At 42.0% G+C, this 21,140-nt stretch overlaps 1 protein-coding gene and 1 pseudogene across 1 annotated transcript in view; both read right to left on the bottom strand.

Annotated features, from left to right (window-relative positions):
* Positions 1-21,140, bottom strand: part of LOC126474771 (uncharacterized) — a 790,273-nt gene that overhangs the window by 711,579 nt on the left and 57,554 nt on the right. The window lies entirely within an intron of this gene.
* LOC126475944 (5S ribosomal RNA) lies at positions 11,793-11,910 on the bottom strand (annotated as a pseudogene).

The raw sequence follows: 21,140 nt of genomic DNA, 5'->3' as shown, positions 1-21,140 counted from the left end.
TGAGATCCATTGTCAGAAATTACTTTCATTACATGCCCTACATGAGATAGAAAATGTTTTACAAATGCATTTGAAACAGTTTTAGCAGTAGCTTTGCGTAACGGAGTGAAAGTAACAAATTTTGAAGTGAGCTCAACAGCGACAAAGATGTAGCAAAAACCTCTGTTAGTTCTGGGAATCGGACCAAAAATATCTACTGCGGCCATGTGTCTTAATTTAACAGGTATAATGGGATATAAAGGAGGAATATGTGAAGTGGTGTCTGATTTAGCTTTCTGGCAAATTTTACAAGACGCTAAAACTCGTCGTATACGTTTTTCCATGTTGGTAAAATAACAGTTCTGTCTCAGTATATGAAAACATTTTCGTGCTCCGTAATGTGCGTAACTTAAATGAGTGTACCAAATTAATTTGTTAACCAGTTCGTCAGGAATGCATAATAACCAATTGTTGCTGTCAGGATGAGAGCGGCGAAACAGAACGTCATTGCGTACAGTGTAGTGGTTCCTAATCGTAACATTATTCTTATCTTGCCAAAGCTGTTTAATTTCTTTCCACACGTTGTCTTTATTTTGTTCTTGTGCTATGTCCTGTAATGACGATGAAATAAAATTTTCAAATGCAACTTGCTGAATGTACATGACACTGAAATTTGCTTTGCAGAAGTGGGTTGCTACGTCTTGCTGATTGTTGCTGAGAGAACGCGATAGTGCGTCTGCTATAACATTTTGTGTGCCGGGAATGTGAACAATCGTAAAATTAAATTCCTGTAAATACAGCTTCCATCTACTTAATCTATCGTGAGTGAATTTGGCTGAAAGCAAAAATTGTATGGCTCTATGGTCAGTGTAAACGGTGGTGTGTCTGCCATAAAGAAAATGCCTAAATCTCGTGAAAGCCCATACAACACATAATGTTTCAAGTTCTGTAACAGAATAATTTCGCTCAGCAGGTGACAAAATGCGGCTTGCAAATGCGATGTTTTTAATAACTGTTGAACCATCTTCTTCTATTTCCTGGAAAATATGTACGCCTAAAGCGGTGTTGGAACTGTCGGTAGCAATGGAAAAATTTCTAGTAAGATCGGGGTGCGATAACAGTGGAGCATTCAACAGAGCATGTTTCAGGTTCATGAATTCAGAGTGTGCTTGCTTATCCCAAGACCAAATACTGTTTTTACCTGTTAATTGGCATAATCTGGGTGTGTCTAAAGCAGAGTGATGAATAAATTTACGAAAAAAGTTAATTAAGCCCAAAAAACTGCGTAATTGCTTCTTCGTCGTAGGAACACTAATGTCACGTAGAGCCTGAAGTTTTTCTGGATCAGGCGCAATGCCTTCTGCTGAAATTACGTGTCCAAGAAATTTTATGGAAGTTTTGCCAAAATGCGATTTACTGAGGTTAACTGTAAGTCCTTGTGCATGAAAAGTTTGCAGCAGTTGTTCAAGAATCAGATTGTGTTCATACCAGTTAGCTTCTGCGATAAGAATGTCGTCTACATACGTCGTAATTCTGTCTTTAAGTTCTGTCGGAAGTATAGTGCTCAAACCGCGAATAAAAGCTGCAGAGGAAATAGTTAAGCCGAATGGTAATTTGCAAAATTGATAACAGTCGCCGAAACAGAGAAAAGCTGTGTATTTTCTGCAGTTCGGATGAAGTTGAATTTGCCAAAATCCCGATTTCAAATCTAATGTGGAATAAATAGCTGTACCGTGAAATTTCTGTAAAAGTTCCTCTAGTGTCTGTGGTCGATCTGTTTCATTAATAATAATGTCTTTAATGTGACGTGAATCAAGTACAAGGCGAAGTGAGCCATCTTTCTTAACAATATGTAGCGGGTTTATGTACGGACTAACTGCTGGTTCAATAATTCCTTGGTCGAGCATATCCTGCAATTCTTTTTTAACCTGTTCTCTGTGAATGTATGGAATAGGATAATGCTTTGCTTTAAATGTGTCGTGCGGTTTGACTTGAAATTCATACATGAAGCCGGACATAGTACCAGGAATGTTGTCAAAAACTGGAGCTTGCTGTAAAAGAATTTTGTGTAATTGCGTTCGTTCGTCGTCTGTAGTTGCACTGCTTTCTTTAACCTTATCAGAAATCAATTGCATTACGTCGAAGTCAGCTTCGTCTGGAGTATTATAGTTGTGTACGTACGTATCCGTGAACAATGTGGGATTAAAGTCTAAGTTACGTGTTGCGGAAATGACCTCTGTGCGGTTAATTGTTTGTTCTTCCGTAGATAAAGAGTGCTGAAATTCTAAAGCAAGTTGTACATTTTCATCCTTTAACATTAAACAAGAATTCTGAAAATCAATAACTGCGTCGTGTTGTACCAGAAAATTCGTACCTAAAATAACGTCTGTTGTCAATAAAGGCACAATCCAAAAATTAGAGTGAAAAGTATGACCTCCAATACAAAATGATAAATGCGTTTGTAATTTAACGTCTACACCTTTACTCGATACTGCTCCTTTCACTTTTGTTTTGCCCAAAGGTAACGTCGGATAAGTATTCTCTTTGTTGCACTCGTTGAAAGTCTCCTCATTAATTACTGATATAGGTGATCCGGAATCGATTACTGCTGAGAATTTCGATGAACCAATTTTAATTTCGATAACAGGATGTGAAATGGTTTTCTGAATAACTGGTCTTTCCTGTAAAAGAGTGTCTCTGATGTCGTCAAAAGTAATTACATTTTCGTGAACAACATTTTGCGTGTCTAAGGTAGTGCTTGTGTTATTAGAAGATGCGTCCTGTGCAGTATTTAGTCAGATTCTATCTGACGTGTTATTATTATTAGGAGGATTCTGTGGCATTTCGACTATTTGAACTGTCCTATTACTTCTTCCAGGCGTGTTACGCTCTGGATGGTACCTACTGTCGGGTTCATTCATGAGAATATGCTCTTGCGTATGATTTTGCTGTTGGTATGACCGACTGTTGTTAGATGTTCGCTGAAAATTGTCCTCATTATTTTTACGTCTGTCGTAATAGTCATTCCTATACGGTGCATTACGATAGGAATTGAAATACTGTCTTCTTTGTACGTAGTTGTTTCCTTGCTGACGTACGTTACTATTTGTTGGACCAGGGGCTATACGTCCACGCGGCGAAACATTAAAGCCTGGTTGACCTTGTGTATTCCATTGTTGGTTAGGTATGTTAACCGGCTGGTTTTGATGTTGTTGTTGTGAAACACCTCTATTGTTACTAAAGTGTTGTTCCTGTTGCTGAAAATTTTGACGGTATTGATAATTAGAATTTTGCCTGTTATTAAAGTTTTGGTAATTGTCGTTCCTAAAACGTCTGTTATCTTTCCTATTAAAATTACGTGTCTGATCATAATTGCTGTGCTTTTGTTGACCTTGGTTATTATAAGAAAAGTTTTTGTTTACAAAAGAATAATCGGATTGCTGTACTTCCAAGAGCTGTAAAAGATCTCTGAACGCTGAAATGTTTTCTTTTTGCTGGCCCGTTAGAAGTGACACTCGTAATGGCCGAGGTAATTTAGAGATGCATAGTTGTATAAGTGCGGATTCACTGTACGGTTCACTTAGGTACTGGTTTTGTTGTACCATGTGCTCAAAAAATTGCGTTACACTGGGAAAATTTGAGTTTTCATAGTTTGGCAAACTAATTAGTTGATCTTTAATTCCGCGCTGTGTCGTCTTCGACCAGTACGCTGACAGAAAAGCATTCTGAAATTCCTCTACCGAGTAACACTGTCTCGCGATCGGTCTCATACGAGTTGCCGGTTCGCCTTCCAAAAAACTGCAAATAAATTCAAGTTTATGTGTTACAGGCCAAGTCGGTGGAAGAGCAAAACTAAACTGTTGAATCCAATCCAGTGGGTGAATCTGCGTTCTATCGTTTTTGAAAACCTTAAACTTTCTCACTGACAGAAAATGTTTGTAGTCGAAGTTATCATCTCTGCATGATGGAACAGGTTCAGGATCGTAAGAGTATCTATTGAACTGTGGTTGTTCGGAATCTAAGTCCCGTACTCTCTGCAGATTACCCAAATTATACGCGCTGCGTGAGTCTGACACATGTTCATAAAGTGGCGTCTGTTGTGATATGTTATTAACTGAAATGTTTTTCATTTCTGTTACTTCTTGTTGTAAATTTGATAACTTCCGACGTAACGTGTTGTTAGATGAATCGATTTCATTAATTGTCTGCTGTAAATTTTGAAATTCAGGTGTTTGGATAAAAGAAACCGGTGCAGTATCGTCTGATTTATTGTCATTAGTATTTTCGATAACATCAATACGACTGGCCAATTCATCACATTTTTCAGTCAGTATTTTAACCTGATCATCGGTTTTAGAATCAGACGCATTAATCTGTTTTTGCAACTTGCGCGTAGTTTCGCTCAGTTTTTTAACATCAGCTTTGATAACATCACAATCCTGTGTTAGATCTAATTGTTCGAATCTGTCTGTCACTGTTTGAATATTTACTGTGTGTGTATCTGTTTTTGCTTTAAGATCAGAAATTTCATCCCGTAATTCCGCGTTCAATTGTTCTATGGTATTAATTTTGTCGGACACTGTAGTAATATTATTGTCTACATACGTCTTCGCTTTCGCGAATATTTTACGTTTGTCCTCTTGTCTCTGTGCACTGATTGTTTCCATGACTTGTCGTTTTACTTTGTTTTGATCTTGAATAAATCTGCGGAAACGCGTATCACTGTTCTGTATGTGCTGATTAAAGCGCTCGTTAATCTGAGTGTTCTGCTGTTCGAATTTCGCGTCTATCTTTGCGTCCATAGTGCGCGAAAGTTCTACCGTCATTGCTCTAAACTCGTCCCGTAATTGTGTAGCTTTTTCAGAGCACTGTTTGGCGACTCCGCTAATTTCGTCTCTGAGTGTATTTGTTGCGGCTGTTTGCATTTCCCTTAATTCTTGCGCAATCGACTTTATTTCTTCGCTATTTTTTTGTGAACAAGCCTCAATTTCCACGCGCAACTGTTCCTTAGTGTCATGGCACTGCGCGGCAACGTCTCTAATTTGTTCACTAAGCTGTCTGTTATCTTCCCTAAGTTGTTTGAAATTTTCACTCTGTTGTTTGATATCTTTACTACTGTTGTCTTGGTTTTCCATTATTTGGTTAATTCGTTGCAACAATAGTGTCATAATTTGATCCGAACCAAAATTAGCATTTCTATTCTCAGTACTGTTTAATGATGTACCTGCAGTTGTCGCACTTTGTGTGACCATTTGGTCATTTTGCAACTTACAAAAAGGATTATCAGTCCGATGTACACTGTCACTCACTATTTCGGAATTAAATAAATCCGTCCTACTTTGTGTGATCTGTTCATATTCATTAGACAAATTTGTCTGTTCGTTACTTGGGTTTTCCAAATCGGGTGTGTTAAGCTCTGCAGCGCTCATTACAATAGAGCATTCTGCGTCATCAATTGTCGTCAAGTTAACAGACGAGGCAATTGAGTTCGTTTGTTCATCATTAAGGTGAAAGTCATCATTAGTGGTTGGAATGCACTGATTGTTAGTGAACGCAGGATTGTCATCATTACGTTGCGTATCACAATTACTATCGGTCACGTTGTTTAAGTCGGTAATTTCATTCACAATACTTCGCGATACACTATTCACAGTCTTTCGCGGCATTTTTACAATAGTCAAAATTTTTCACAAAACAAATCAACACAGTGCAAAAACAACACACAAATACAACAAAGCAACAAACTGCCGTTGACCTGTAGAGAGAAAGTCACAATATTATTAACAGCGTTGCGCTAAATCCTAATTATATCTAAGCAAACAAGAGCAGATATCTGACTGTTGTTCAAAAGACTCTCAACGAAATACGATCCTGGACTGGGTGTCGCCAAGTGTAACCTCCCCACCGTAATTTTAAAAGAAAGAAAATTGACAATACTTAATAGAAATGGGGAGCCAAGTGTAACCTCCCCACAAAATTTTTAAAGAAAGGACGATGCTAATTAGAAATGCTGATGGACATTGCTCTAAGCGTAACCTGCCCACAATGAAATGTACTGACAATGGCAACAAAAATGTGAAATACGCAATCTGACTCAAATATAAATCCTTCAAAAAATTAAAGTCCATTCAGTGACAAGAAAATTCAATTAAACCGAAATATCGGTCTTTGGCCCTGTGTAAAACAATCAGAATTAAAGTCTTACCTCAGAATAAATCAATGTCACATATCTGCTGTTGTTGTTGCGCACCGCTTGGAGGAACTGCATTGCAAATAATAATATTCTCTTTTTTTTGTGATTTTACTGGAATTTTTCTTCAAAAGAAGTGGAATGAAATGGGAAGTGCAACGAAATCTTGAGTTCAATAAAAAATTAAATTTTTGAGAAAATGCTTTTGAAATAAAAAATTATTATTGGGAGACTTGTTGGAGAATAATTACAATAAATAAAATTTTTCATTATCTAATGATTATATTAATTAACAGTATACCTTATTCCTCATCTTGACCAGTGTTGCCGACCGCCTACATCACACAACCGCACTGGGCTGCTACTACTGACCGACCGCTCTGCATGACGACTACAGACTGAGTACTGCTCTCAACTAGACAGAGCTACAGACTCGCAACGACTACTGACTGCTACTGACTGAGAACCGCTCGCAACACTCGCGCGGTCAAGCGCATACTCTCTGGTCACAGATGCTACAATGCCTCGCCATCGCTGCTATGTTACATACGTGTTTCAATCTTCAGTTATCTTTTCCATTCTTCTGTGTATTATTACTGCCAACAACTTCGACGCATCAGCTGTTAAGCTGACTGTGCGATTATTCTCGCACTTGTCGGCTCTTGCAATATTCGATATTGTGTGGATGATGTTTTTCCCAAAGGCTCATACATTCTACACCAACGTGAATCGTCGTTTTGATGCTACCTTCCCAAGTTATTTCAGAAATGCTGATGGAATGTTATCTAACCCTTCTTACAAAGCTCTTTTCAATTCTGGGTCTAATTCTGTATCCCCTATCTCTTCTATACTGATTTCTGTTTCTTTTTCTATTACGTCATCAGAGACGCCTTCAATGTACTGTTTCCACCTATCCGCTCTTGTACTCTTTGCACCTATGCGCTCTTTTCTCTGCTCTTAATAATGGAAATTGGAATTAATATTGCACTCTTAATGTTACCACCCTCGCTTTTAATTTCACCGAAGGTTATTTTGACTTTTTTACATGCTGTCATTCCTTCCGAGAATCATTTCTTTTTAGATTTCTTCACACTTTTCGTGCAGCACTTCGCCTTAGCTTCCCTGCACTTTCTATTTACTTCATTCCTAAGTTTATATTTCCGTATCCCTAAATATCTCTGAACGGTTTCGTAATTGCTTCTTCCTTCAATCAATTCAAATATTTCACCTGTTATCTATGGTTTCTTCGCAATTACCTATGTTTTTCCCTCCAACTTCTGTCATTGTCTTTTTTAGAGATTTGCCGGCCGCTGGTGGCCGAGCGGTTCTGGCGCTACAGTCTGGAACCGCGCGACCGCTACGGTCGCAGGTTCGAATCCTGTCTCGGGCATGGATGTGTGTGTTGTCCTTAGGTTAGTAAGGTTTAAGTAGTTCTAAGTTCTAGGGGACTTATGACCTCAGCAGTTGAGTCCCATAGTGCTCAGAGCCATTTTAACCATTTTTTTTTTTAGAGATTTCAATTCCTCTTCACCACACCATTAAAAGGACTCCGATACAAGTATCAACGTTAAACACTGTGTACACACAGGTACATAAGAAGCACATTTACAAATACCTTACAAGTGTCAACAACAGCGGGAGCTCTGTGGTGAAGGCTGCCTTTCTGTGATGTTCGCTCATCATTTATTACCGTTTGTGTTTACCTTTGACTGTGGTGAAACATAGTGTTTACAACTGTCTCCTACATCACCCATACTGAACGTGTTGGTGTGAGATTGTATTGGCATCAGAACAACGTTAGTGATACTGTGGAGTATGAAGAATGTAAACAGAGAAATTATTCCGCGTGCGACATGGTAGACGTTGTATTTTGTTGAGGTTTAGTCAACGACGTTAATCGATAGTCGTGTGTTATAAATATCGAACGGCATCCTCAGTGTCGCAGCCCATTTTAAAATACATTTAGCAGGTTGTTCCAGCGACCTGTGGCCAAGGGAACATTCGTGAGGAGCACAAAGGATTGCGGTAGAACTTTCACGGTCCGCGCGCCCTGTACTGAAGAACTAGAATAGCGATGAGAGAACGATGATCCCGAACCAAGTGTACGGCGTACAGGAGCACCTAAAGGCCTGAAATACACTTCTGCGCACTGCACGTACACTTACGTCGTTCATGTGCAAGCTCTCAGGCCAGACTAGATTCTAAGACGGGGCTGAAGATCCGCATTTCACAGCGTGCAATTTATTTAGGGATGTGACGGGATTCATAAAAAATCGGATAGTAATGTGCCACATTAATCACGTGCGGGTAAATACAAATGATGCTGGCTTTACTATCTATATGTGAACAGGAACTGTGGGCCACAGGTGCCTGGCGCTATAACTTTAGAAACAAATGACAGGTGCTGTTTACCACCTATGTCTCTGCTAAAGAAAACTGATGTGGTTATTGCCAGTGGGGCACTACCCTATTTTCTATAAACTTAACGCCGCCCGAACAGGCTAGAAGGCTCAACGGTACCGACAGGCCGCCGTGTCATCCTTAGCTCACATGCGTCAGTGGATGCGGATGTGGAGATCAGCACACCACTCTCCCGGGCCAATGTCAGTTTACGAGACCGGAGCCGCTACTTCTCACTCAAGTAGCTCCTCAGTTTGCCCCACAAGGGCTGAGTGCACTCCTCTCGCTAACAGCGCTCGGCAGACCGGATGGCCACCCATCCAAGTGATAGCCCAGCCCGACAGCACGTAACTTCGGTGATCTGACGGGAACCGGTGTTACGACTGCGGCAAGGCCGTTGGCTACACATTAGTTAATACAGACGCTTAATAAGCGAGGTCCAGTAGCGAAGCCTCAATCACTTAGATTACTGGTTATGATGATGTTTAAAGAGGTTCGTGCACTCCTCATTAGTCGATTACATCCACACGTCGTAGGGTCATGTGTCCCGTACATGTTCCCAAACCCGTGAGAGTCAGATGTATTTGCAGGAGTTTGTGAGTCATTGAGAAGGATGGCTGAAGGATGTGTGAGAATGAGAGGTAACCACATTGCACACGTTGCACAGTATCAACAAACAGATCACAATTGTAACGTAGAATAACTCATATGTTAAGTTTTCTTTATAGAGTTACCTCCTTTAAGAATAGGGGACTTTTCATAAATGCGCTGAATGCGATCTATAACATACAGAAGAATGGAAAAGGAAATTGAGGATCAGTTAAATGACGATCATTTTGGCTGTAGAAAAGTTAAAGGCATCAGAGAAGCAGCTCTGACGTTCCGGTTGATAATGGAAGCAAGACTGAAGAAAAATCAAGATACGTCCATAGAAATAGCATTCGACAATGTAAAATGGTGCGAGATGTTCGAATTCTGAGAAAAGTAGAGATATTCTATGGGAATGATGGGTAATGTACAATATGTACAAGAAGCAAGAGGGAACAATAAGAGTGGAAGACTAAGAACAAAGGGCTCGGATTAAAAAGTATGTAAGGCAGAGATGTAGTCTTTCATCCCTCTTGTTCAATCGATACATCGAAGAATCAGTGACGGAAATAAAAGAAAGTTTCAAGAGTGGTGTTAAAATTCAAAGTGAAATGACATCAATGATACGATTCGCTGATAACATCACTGTCCTCAGTGAAAGTGATAAGAATTACAGCATGTGCAGAATGGAATGAGGCAACGGCCTTGCCGCGGTGGATACACCGGTTCCCGTGAGATCACCGAAGTTGGGGGCTGTCGGCACTTGGATTTGTGACTATCCAGGCCGCCATGCACTGTTGCCATTTTTCGGGGTGCACTCAGCCTCTTGATGCCAATTGAGGAGCTACTGGGCCGAATAGTAGCGGCTTCGGTCGAGAATACCATCATAACGACCGGGAGAGTGGTGTGCTGACCCCACGGCCCTCCTATCCGCATCCTCATCTGAGGATGACACGGCGGTCGGATGGTCCCGGTAGGCCACTCGTGGCCTGAAGACGGAGTGCTTTAGAGTGTGCAGAATGGAATGAACAATCTAATGAACACAGAATATGAACTGAGAGTAAATCGAAAAAAGACGAAAGTAATAACAAGTAGCAGAAATAAGAACAGCGAGAAACTTAACATGAGAACTGGTGATCACGAAGTAGCTGAAGTTAATTCTCCTACCTAGGTAGGAGAATTCTCCTACCTAGGTAGCAAAATAACCCATGACGGACGGAGCAAGGAGGACATCAAAAGCAGGGAAAAAGAGTACTACTGGCCAAGGGAAGTTACTAGTATGACACACAGGCCTTAATTTGAAGAATAAATTTCTGAGAGTGCACATTTGGGGCACAGCATTATATGGTAGTAAAACATGGGCTGTGGGAAAACTGGAACAGAGATGTGGTGCTACAGAAGAATGTTGAGAATTATGTGGGCTGATAAGGTAAGAAATGAGGAGGTACTCCGCAGAATCGATGAGGAAAGGAAACACTGACAAAAACAAAGGAGAGGATGATAGGAAATCTGTAAAGACACCAGGGAATAATTTCCATGGTACTAGACGGAGCTGTAGAGGGTAAAAGCTGTAGAAGAAGACAGAGATTGGAATGCGGTGGTGTTACATCAGTGGCCAGCGATAAGATGGTGGCCCGCTACGTCTTCTGTGTGGAATCTGTAAGGCGGCGTTCGATGAGCTGGGATTGCTCGCGTCGGGAATGCACCGGAGTATTTCACCGATGTGGAAGGTCGGCCACCCTGATATATGCTGTAGATCAAGCTGTACACATGTTAACTCTTGCCACTGACGGTGCTTGTTATTAGTTCCACTTCTGCTCGGATACGTCAGAAGTGGGGTTACCACTGAACTCGTTAGTTCTACACAATTGTGCTTAAATGAGAAAAACCGCCCCAGTCTGTGTCGCCTGGCCACCAAGAGCTGTTGCAGGACGAATTGATTCACGGATCCTTCCGTGTATAGCGGTTTCACGACTATGACGAGTGGGGCCTGAAGAAGGCATCAATATAATGCCGAAACTGGCAGCACATAGAAGTTCATAAAATAAAATAAATTTCTACAATACATCCGGCTGCTCGTAAATTATAGCATCAAGAAGTTCATGCCAGCCGTCGTCCCACGATCCATAATGGATCAACGAAGATTAAGTGAGAATGGTTTGCGGAATATCTTACATTGTGTCTTCTTTGACTGTGTAGCTTTTGTGTGAAATACTAATTATGCGGCAAGCAAATTAATTGCTGTTTAGTTATGGGAAAAACGGAAGAAATAGTTTTCCTTTAAATTATTGTTTTAATCAATTTTTTGAATTCCAGAGAAGTTGGTTTTACTTAACTAGAAAATTGTAAGCCGTAGACCGGTTTCTCACAATTTCTGTACTATTAATGCTCTTTACCATTATAATAAACGCAGTTTACTGCCTTAATTATAAAAAGCACTCCGTCACAGGCCTCGAGTGGCCTGCCGGGACCATCCGACCGCCGTGTCATCCTCAGTGGAGGATGCGGATAAGAGGGGCGTGGGGTCAGCACACCGGTCTCCTGGTCGTTATGATGGTATTCTTGACCGAAGCTGCTACTAATCAGTTGAGTAGCTCCTCAATTGGCATCACGAGGCTGAGTGCAACCCGAAAAATGGCAACAGCGCATGGTGGCCTGGATGGTCACCCATCCAAGTGCCGACCACGCCCGACAGCGCTTAACTTCGGTGATCTCACGGGAACCGGTGTATTCACCGCGGCAAGGCCGTTGCCTGTCTTAATTATAAGGATCAATAAACGAATATCGACTCACACGGACTCTTCCACTTCTGTGAGACCAATTTGGCATTTCAGTCCGAATGTTATTTTACTGGCCATGTGAGGTTTTCGTAAGTACTGGTACTTAGACTTATGGGCAGTCCCAAAGGGTGAAGAAGTTGTAAAGTGCCACTTCTTTTGTTGGTATGGTTACGGCGTAAAGACAAGCGCCGGCACGCCAGTCAGGAACGACAGAACAGAGAAGGCTGTGAGAAGAGGTCATCCAATCGCACGCTGACCAACCTCTCTCCAGGACGACAACGCGTCAGCAGCAGTCCCTATGGAAGGGGACATAAGCGCCGCGCCAGACCGGTCGCGGCCCACTTCAGTCAAATAGCAGCGTCATGATTAGGCACTTGTATAGCAACCGTTTAGACTGAAGAAGCTTGTTTATTTCGTAGGTCGACTTTGCTTGCGAAACATCTGTGTAATCACAATGTTAGGTATTGTAATCTTTTCCATTTGTAATAAAACTCATTAATACGATTTGTTTGAATGTTGTCTAGCGATCCGAGAAAGCACGTTTCCTAGACACTCCGTATTTGACGAGTAGGCTGGATTTATCAGGTATAACTCACTTCTGCTCTACGTAGTCTGGTTTCTTCTTGGGTGGCTTTTATGCATTTATGTACAGGTTGGTCAGAAAGAGTCTGAAAGCCTTTTAAGAGTATTGCAGGATAGGTTGTGGTGAGAAATAACTGTTAAGAAAAATATTCTCTACGTTGCGCCGTTTTCGGTGCAGTTATCATTGCAGTTAGCCAATGAGGCCGTTGCGCGCGCTTATTCAAGTGGCCCGCCATATACAGTTATATGTATGAAGATGGTATCTGTTCTTTCGAACATGTCCGAAAGAACCGATTCCATTGGTGATCTTGTAGCTCTCGAGCAATGAAATTACAGTGAAATCCAGACCTTTTAGCTGCTTACAGGCGTTGATAAATATCAACGGAGACAGTTGAACATGTGTGCCCGGGTCGGGACTCGAACCCGGGATCTCCTGCTTACATGGCAGACGCTCTATCCGACTGAGTCATCGGGGACACAGAGGATAGTGCGACTGCAGGGACTTATCTCTGGCATGCTCCCCGTGAGACCCCACTCCGCAAAGAATTCCTAGAAAAACAGCCGGCTGATTTGTATCCTGGTAAAGGAAGCCTCTGAATTGTCAAATTACAAATATTTAAGTGGTGCTCCGATATACCAATAATGTCAGAGTCAACATCTATAAGCAGCTCACTAACTTTACCTCTAATTCCTTTTGTATTTGGATGAAATATGCTAATTCCTTCACTACAAGGTACCTGACCAACTCTGAAGGTGGTTACTTTCTTAGTGGGACTTCCTTTAAGCAGGGATATCTATCAGCTCACTTCAATCTAAAACAGTTGGAGATCTAACACCAGCTGCTACAGGAATTTTCCCATGAATGATCCCACCACCGCCCACTACACTGTCGCCTATAAGCTTTGCCAGACTACCCATACCTGTTGAGGTGCAGGCCATGTCTAGTGAAACCCGATCTGTTGGTAGACTCAACTGGCACCACTGCAATGTGAGCCGTGCCCTCCGTCGTCATTAACACACCTAACAGTAGCGTTAAGATGAGACCGAACGTGACGTTAAACAGTTGCACGAAATGCACGTTAGTGCCACCAGTCTGAGTAGCTATCTTTACCAGGTCACCACCTACATCATGCACCCCGTCCCTATCAAGACTATTCCCAGCTCCACCCACAATCACTACCTGGTCCTCTTTCGTAAAATTCCTACATCGCTCCCCTATGTTAACAGTCGCTTGAGACAACAATGCAGTAGACATCACAATGCTAGTGACCTGGTACTCGCTCCCCAGCAATTACGGCTACTGCTGGCCCACTTCTCCATTACGCGAACTACCTAACAGCAGAACCTTCCTCTTTCTGTTATACTTTGCAATTGACTGAGGCTCTCTAACTGCTGAGGACTGCTGCATGCTTCCTACACCTACAGCTAGAGACCCCTCTCACACAACTCCGATAGTTAATCAAATCAGTACGCGAAGTACAACTGTCTGAATATCTCCTCCTCCTAGCTGCATTCTTACCAACTGTCAGTTCCCATTCCCTAGCGCCCTCCTCAACCTATCTAGTTCTCCCCCCCCCCCTTTGCGTCTTGTAACTGCACCTAAAGGGCACAGATCTATCAACTTATTTGTGCTACAAATTCTGCTTTTCCGGGAGACGATCTCGCTAGAATACCCACTGGCTTCCCCGCAGCATCCCCCCCCCCCCCCCAGTGAAAATACTTTGAACAAATCTCATACCGTAACCCAGACTCACAAACCTACGACAAGGTCCACACTTCTCACTCATGTTAAATTATAACAGTTACTAAAAAGACTAAACATCTACGTTACTTAAGTTGAATTACAACAGTAGAACTATTTAAAGAACTCACAATAGTGACCTCGAGTTTCGCTCTCTACTAAGAAAGCAACTACTTTTATTAATACTACTAAACCACAATTAATACCAATACCATAACAACTTCACACAATTTCGTATTTAAAACGAATAATTCAAGCGACCACTGGAACTCTCAACGAAATTAATCACAGTGAACGAAAATTTTACTGAAATATATCCCTGGAAACTACTGTACAGCTAGAAACTACTGTACAAAATTTAACAAATGACTTCAACACACAAACAACTAAAATACACAGCGGGCGAAAGTTTCCCAAAGTTTATTAAACCGTTATTTCGCCAGAAACAGCACGACACACCATTTAAAATACAAAATTTAATGAATGAATAACAGTGCACAAACAACTATGTCAAAACTTAATCTAAGAACCGCTACAGCTGCAAGCACGCCGGCCGAGGTGGCCGAGCGGTTCTAGGCGCTACAGTCTGGAGCCGCGCGACCGCTACAGTCGCAGGTTCGAATCCTGCCTCGCGCATGGATGTGTGTGATGTCCTTAGGTTAGTTAGGTTTAACTAGTTCTAAGTTCTAGGGGACTGATGACCACAGATGTTAAGTCCCATAGTGCTCAGAGCCATTTGAACCATTTTTTTTAGCTGCAACCACACGCCGCGAAGTGTAAACACACTTCTGAGACTACGCTGAATGGCATAAGCACACTCATGAATAAAAGATCACTCTAATGAATAACACAAAAAGAGAGATTGAGATGAATGAAAATCCACCGATATACAAATATGCCATTATTGCGTGAAAAATCAAGTTTTAATGTAACAAAATTGATGGCTGTATCTCGGTAATTAATGGAGTTGCAAAAGTGTGTTCGTCTTTGTTTCAAGAGTCCCTGGCCACAATGCATCTAGATGAAGAGATCTGAAATACGTTTAATGAGGGAAAAGTTTTTTGATATGTTAGGTACCTGACCGCATATGTAAACTATTATTGGCACCTTTTTTTCTTTAAACTGAAGCTAGAGTATGAGGAAGTTCAGTGAGCGTAGTGGCGCTGAGAAACTTCCTATAGGAAGCAGAAATTGGGGACTTTTTCCAAAAGTGTCAGTTGAGGGCGTTTAGATGTCTATTGCGAAGAGAAACAACCGTATAATATCTGATTGCAAGATTAGCGTTCAACGTCTTGAGCAATTCATATCGTATAAGTATTTGGGGCTAATATCATGTAGCGGTGCAAAATGCAACAATCACGTAAAATCATTATGAGGGGAGGCGAATGGAAGATATAGATTTGTTGCAAGGGTTCTGGGAAAGTGTGATGCATCTGTAATTCAAATCGCTTACGAGACATTTGTAAGTACTGTTCCAGTGTTTGGAGTCCTTATGAAGCAGGTATGAACACAGATATCGGACGAAATCAGAGATGAGCTGCCAGGATCGTAACAGATAGGCATAGCCCATACGAAAGTGTAACGGGGATACTTGGGGAGCTATAAATGAGAATCCTTGAAAAAAAAAAAAAAAAAGACCACGAAGGTCTCGTGACAACCTGTTGTTTAAGTTTTATATTCGATGAAGATAGTGCCATTGTGCTGCCAGCCACTTATATCTCTCTTAGGGATCACGAGAATAACATAAAAGGCATACAGATTTTCGGAATTGTGCCATGGTCTTTAGGTTACGATACGGAAACGGAAATCGACAGTAGCACTCCGAGTGGCCTGGCAGTGAACTTCGAATTTGGGAAAACATGGAGCGATAATCTGTATTTTTGCTTTGCGAAATACAAGTACTAGACGATATTATTTTTCATTTACGTTATAGTGTGGGTCTTGTGGTCTGGTGGTAAAGTGCAAAAGCCAATATTGCTATTTAGACCGTGTGGCTGTTACAAGTCGAAATTAAGTCTGTGGTGTTAACTGTTAGCACAGCCGCTCTTCTACCAGACAGTGGCACAATTCCGGAAATATTATCAGTTTTCTTTTCTACTCCATTCGCGCAGTGAGCGAGGGAAAAATGACCGTCTGTATGCCTTTCATGTTTTTCTCGTGATCCCTAAGAGATATAAGTTGCTGGCAGCATAATGGCACCATCTTCGTCATCACTAACGACCTTCTTTCGTGTACTGCACTTTTTGAATTGCATTGAAAATGTGTTGTTCTCATTCTGCTTAGTTTTCGCGCTCATCCGTAATACTGGGTGGGGTACAAAACTTCATATTTGTTTTTGTTTCATATGAAACAGAAGCTGATTTCGTCGCATGGTACTCTGTGAACTAATATCTATTTGGGTAAAGTATACGCATTAGACCCCCCTGTCCCCGCTTGCATTTTTCAGTACTGCAGGGACGTAAAAATTAGGATTCACTACCAGCCAATTTGTTACCAAATAGGATTTTCTGCGTCGACAATCGTTGGCTTCGTCAACTCGCAAGCAAACAGTCGCCTTCAACGTAACCTAGACCTCCAGCTGCGCTACAGATCAGTCTGTCACCACAACCAAGATTTCAGACGCCATCCAACACGTAAGTTGTTGCTACTTCCGAATCCGTGTGTGAACGGCAAGCTTTAAATGCATTTCAAGAATATTGCTCATATTCTACATTACTTTTGGTCCCATCTTATTTTCGTACTCTCGAATTTAACGGAGGGGATCAAAATGTTCATTGACTTCTGCTAAAATGTACTGTTTGTTGTACCTCTTAATAAAACGTGAGAAGATTTGCGTGACGACTGTTGTATTTTTAGCATTTGCAAGGAGGAATGCTCTTGTAATCAAGACTTTGAAAGCTTATTCATCTACATCAATACTCTGCAAGCCACTCGTGAAATGCATACCAGTCGGTCGCAAGAAGCAGCATCGTTCAAAGCAGAATTACATTCTCATTCCAGCAAGATGTAATGAAGCTGAATACCAACAATGTCAAAACATGTTAAAAGAATTCCCCATTATATGCGAGAAAGTACGGAAAACGGGTGCAATCAAAAATAAAGTAGAATAAAAGCAATATACGAGCAATGCCTTTAAATCGGGCGGTCAAATACAGATTCGTAAGCAATAACAAATACGCAGAAGTCACCAGAACACCATATGACAAACCAACTTCCGTTTTGTATGAAACAAAACCACATACGGAATCATTTACCCCACCCAATATTAAGGATGAGAGCAGAACTCAATCAGCCCGGAGATCATCGCCTCGTGTTTCTGTGTGTGATGTCGTTCGTGCTCAAGTGTTCCAGTGGTTTTCGTTTTGTGCTCCAACGTTCGCGTGTGACAATTATCGTCTCTGTGTGTGTCCGCGTACCTGAACAATTTTATCTTGGACTCTACGCCCGTGAACGGCTCTGCGTATTTTTAAAAGTATATGTCTCCGTCTATATGTCCACCATGTTTATTTGTATGATTGTCTTCATTTGTATCTTTCGTTTTCTCGTTGGCCGAAGAGCGGCGTACTATGCCGCTGATGGCCTTCCTGTAACAGGTATAAAAATAACAATAATGAAAAAAAAACTCAATCAGAATACGAGAAACATATTTAGAATGCAATTAAAAGAGTGCAATACACATGAGAAGTAGTAATCAGATCCACAATGTGCCGTATCTAGTTTCTATTGATTACGAAACGAAAACAAACCGGGAAGACTAAAAATCAGCAAGTAAGAAAGCGATGTGATGGATCGGTAAACTTGCAGCGCTCCAAGTGGTCTGGCAGCGAACCAACTCGTGTTACCTGAAGTCCTTACTCGAGTTTTACTCCCGTGAATTACACCGTATTTTTATTCGTCCACTTCACTGCTCGACTGAGACACCATTGAGCACAGTCCATTTGCTGAACATGACGCAGCTACTAACGTCTGCTCGCACTGGGAAAACGCCGGCCGTTGTTGAAAAGGGCTGCCGCTATAAGCCGCTTTCCACTCCACGCTACCTGTCTGTTCCTCCCCCCCCCCCCCCCCCCCCCCCTTCCACCATCTCTGCGGCCAGCCCGCACCACTGGAGCAGAACACCAGCACTCACACTCGCTCGAGCTAAAAATAGTCGCCGTTCTGCCTCCTTTGATGCTACCCTCCCTTTCCGGTTACTCCACGCCCGCTTCCGTTTGTTCAATGGTGGGTTTAGCGGGAAAGTGTCCTCCACTATCTTCTTGGTCAAATAGATACTACCTGAAAAACTACACGCAGTTCCGTCTGAGCAAACCCTCTTCCCATCTCAGGATAACTGATTTATACCAGAACAATCTAATTTAATACATTCGCTTGTATTTCACTGTATAGTGAAAATTATGAGAATTTTATCACCCTGTCACCAAATTATAGGGGCATCCGAAAACGAAGTTGTCTGCTCGTGTAAAAGGCACATTTAAAGATCAATACCACATACATAGCAACGAAAAAACAAAAAAAAAAAAAAAAAACCGCCGTAGACTTTACATGACAAAGTCGGGATAAAATCCTAATAAGTGTTTCGTATAAATATGTAATTTAATTATCAATCTCTTTAATCAATGGTTCACAGAGTGGTATAATTGTTAGATTATAGATAAATTACAAGTTTGCACAGTCGTTGACTGCTGTATGGCCGGCCGGTGTGGCCGTGCGGTTCTAGGCGCTTCAGTCTGGAACCGCGTGACCACTACGGTCGCAGGTTCGAATCCTGCCTCGGGCATTGATGTGTGTGATGTCCTTAGGTTTGTTAGGTTTAAGTAGTTCTAAGTTCTAGGGGACTGATGACCACCGATGTTAAGTGCCATAGTGCTCAGAGCCATTTGAACCATTTGAACCGCTGTATGTCCCACGGGACAGCTGCGCAGTCGCTTAGCGCAGTTTTGTCATTACCTTTCCGACGCTGCTGTAGATTTCGCATTCGCTCGACACTGAAAGTTTTAAGCTTTTAGGATTCCTTTTGAAAAAATGGTTCAAATGGCTCTGAGCACTATGGGACTTAACATCTGAGCTCATCAGTCCCCTAGAACCTAGAACTATTTAAACCTAAGTAACGTAAGGACATCACACACATCCATGCCCGAGGCAGGATTCGAACCTGCAACCGTAGCGGTCGCGCGGTTCCAGACTGAAGCGCCTAGAACCGCTCGGCCACACAGGCCGGCGATTCCTTTTGATGCGAGGTTTTCTCTGACAAGCATTTTCTATAATTCCGGACATAAATAAGATTTGTATGAGAAGACATCTTTGATTATTTTGTAATTTTCAATTGTATATCGTCTTCCACTTATAGTCCAGTAAATATTTCTGTTGTTTCACTGTGAGACGACGGCCTGTTCCAGGTCTTATCTTACATATTATCCTGCTTTGCATCTGCAATTCGCATATCAAACTTCCTGTTCTTCATTTTGCTTTCCGAATCATTCTGTGATTAACGCGCGTTTCTCAAAGTTTTACAGCTATAACAAACGAGTGGTTAAGACGTAGTTGCTGGTAATGCAGATGGGTGATCGTACTGCATTTTGGTATCAAGCTCACTTCTGGTGATATTGAGATTTCTTTGTTCATATCTTGGCTCGACAATCGGGATTTCCCGTAACTGTGGACCAGCATCCTCCCCACACTCTGCTATTACCAGGATTCCCGAGAGAATGACACTGTGGTGTGCGACGGCCCAGAGATTATTAGCTAGCTGTGTCTGGCCAATAGGAAATGGACCCAAAAGCGCTCAGGCAAGCTTTGTGTACTGCGACAACCAGCACCCCAGGGTGGCCAGGTGGAGATCCGGCCCTCATTATAGCCGTCGAAGGGCGGTTTTGGCCTTGCATGGTGAAACTGCTTGCTAGGATTGCTCTCGGGGAGCTGTATTGTTACGACCAAAGTATTCCTACCCGTGTCCTTCGTAAATCTTCACATCGTTCTCTCTACATTGAGACCTGCATCGATGTTCCGCAATGCGCCGTACGGCATGTGCCGGAGGGTTCCCTGTATCACCACTAGTCATTCCTTTCCTGTTCCACTTGCACACAGAACGAGTGAAAAACGACTATCTATATGACTCCGGAAGAGCCCTAATTTCTCTAACTTGCCTTCACGGTCTTTACACGCTGTGTATTCTGCAATCAACTTCAAATGCCGGGTCTTTAAATTTTCTCAAAAGTTTTCCTCGACAAGAAGTCGCATTCCCACAGCGGATTACGATTTGAGCCACTAAGCGTTTCCGTAACACTCGGATGTTGATCAAACCTACCAGTAACAGATCTAGCAGCCCGTCTCTGAATTGCTCCGACGTCTTCCTTTAATCTGGTCTGGTACGGATCCCAAACACTCGAGGAGTATTTATGAACTTCAACAACAGGTCGCACTAGCGACCTATATGCGGTCTCCTTTGCAGATGAAGCACGCTTTCCTAGAATTCTTCCAATAAACCGAAGTCGACCATTCGCTTTCCCTACCACAATCCTCAAATGCTCGTTCCATTTCATGTAACGTTACGCCCAGATATTTAAACGACATGACCGTGTCAATCATGACACTATTAAGCTGTAACCGAACATTGCGAGTTTGTTTTTCCTATTCATCCGCATTTTTGCTACATTTAGTCCTAGCTGCCGTTCATCACACCAACCATAAATTTTGTCTAAGACATCCTGTATCCTCCTTTTGTAACGCAACTTAGACACCCTACCGCACACCACAACATCTTCAGTAGACAACGCCAGATTGCTGGCCACCCTGTCCGACAAATCATTTATGTACGCGGAGAATAATAAAGGTCGTATCACACTTCCATGAAACACTTACTTAGGAACCTTTTCAAATGGCT

Source organism: Schistocerca serialis, chromosome 4, assembly GCF_023864345.2.
Source record: "Schistocerca serialis cubense isolate TAMUIC-IGC-003099 chromosome 4, iqSchSeri2.2, whole genome shotgun sequence".
Lineage (NCBI taxonomy): Eukaryota > Metazoa > Arthropoda > Insecta > Orthoptera > Acrididae > Schistocerca > Schistocerca serialis.
Note: the sequence above shows the minus strand (reverse complement) of the source record. Positions and strands in the feature narration are given on the sequence as shown.